Raw genomic sequence first — 1,909 nt, forward strand, 5'->3', positions numbered from 1 at the left:
CAAAACACAACTGCCTTTTGACTGTTTATCAAATTAAAGTGTTGTTTCTGATTCGTGTTGAAAAGGTCGTAATTACATACTAATAAAAGAGAATTAATTATTACAATTATTTAAAACAATATACAATAAATAATACATCCAAAATGAATAAGATAAGAAAGGTCGATGTGGAAAAACGTGTTTTCAACAAAGAATAGAAAACAAAATACTTTTTTACTAACGTTAACAATAAAGCTATTTGTCTTATCTGCCACGATAAAAGAATATAATATTAAAAGACATTTCAATTCCAAACATAAAGTATATAACTCAGAATTAAATTCGGAAGCTCGATCGAAAGCAGCAGATAAATTAGCTCAGAATTTATCCTTGCAACAAAATACATTTATGCGGATGACTAAGGAAGAAGAAGATGCTACAAAAGCGAGTTATGTGATTGCCCATATAATTGCAAAGAAAAATAAACCATTTTCTGATGGTGAATATATTAATGAATGCATGATTGCAGCTGCTGATATTGTAAGTCCGAGTATTAAAAATAAATTACAGAATCTAAGTTTATCTCGACGGACAATAACACGTAGAATTGAATGTATTGGTGATGATCTGAATATGCAACTGTTGGCAAAACTATAATCGATAACATGGTATTCAATAGCTCTCGATGAGAGTACGGATCTGAAGGATACAGCTCAATTATTAATTTTTATAAGAGCATGTGCCCCTGATTTTGACATAATCGAAGAACTTTTATCAATGGAATCTATGAAGGATCAAACAACTGGAAATGATATTTTTGAACAAGTAGAGAATTGCTTAATCAAATATAAATTACCATGGAATAAACTCGTGAGGGTGACTACTGATGGAGCACCAAGTTTAACCGGCAAACATTCGGGAGTTCTGAAGAAAATGAAGGACAAAATTAATGAGGAAGGTGATAAGGAACTAATTACAATTCACTGTATTTTACATCAGCAGGCTTTATGTGAAAACGTGCTACAGGTCGAACATGTTACATCTCGTGTTGTTAAGTTAAGGGGTTTGAATCATAGACAATTTACTAGCTTTCTCCAGAATCTCGATTCCGAGTATTCAGATGTCCTTTATCACAGCCACATTCGTTGGCTAAGTTTGGGAAAAGTTCTGCATCGGATATGGGAATTGAAAAATGAAATAAAATTATTTTTAAAGATGAAAAACATATCCGATTTTCCAGAACTTAAAGACCATAATGGCTTTGTGATTTTGCTTTTGCACTCGATATAATTACACATTTAAATGTCCTCAACGAAGCGTTGCAGGGAAATAAAAAATATGCATACAACTTATTCACGAATGTAAAGGCATTTCAGGTAAAACTTAATTTATTTAAGAAACAACTATCACACGATTAGATCATTTTCCAACAGTAAAAACATTGAATATTTCCACGAATAAATTGACTAAATATTTGGATATCATTACTAAATAAAGCGAAGAGTATTCTAGGAGCTTTGCGGATTTCGGTAAAATAGAAAATCTGTTGTCGATTGTGCATGAACCATTTTCTGTAGACATTGAAAAAATACCAAGTGAATTTCAACTGGAAATCATAGACTTACAGTGCAATAATAATTTAAAAGACTTACATAGAAGTGAAGAAATATGCTCCTTTTATAAATCTTTGGACTGAGATAAATTTTCTAATTTAAAAACTTTAGCCAAAAAAATGTTCGTTATTTTTGGATCAACGTACATTTGTGAGCAAACATTTTCATTAATGAATTTTAATAAAAATCTGTTCAGATCCTGTATTAGTAATGAACATTTAAAAGCAGTGTTAAGAATCAACCACAAAATTTTCACCAGACTTATTTTGTGATGCTAAAAAATTTCACTTTAGTCATTTTGCAAGGTAATCAATGTA

The sequence above is a fragment of the Agrilus planipennis genome, unplaced genomic scaffold (genome assembly GCF_000699045.2).
Source record: "Agrilus planipennis isolate EAB-ADULT unplaced genomic scaffold, Apla_2.0 scaffold286, whole genome shotgun sequence".
NCBI classification, from domain to species: domain Eukaryota; kingdom Metazoa; phylum Arthropoda; class Insecta; order Coleoptera; family Buprestidae; genus Agrilus; species Agrilus planipennis.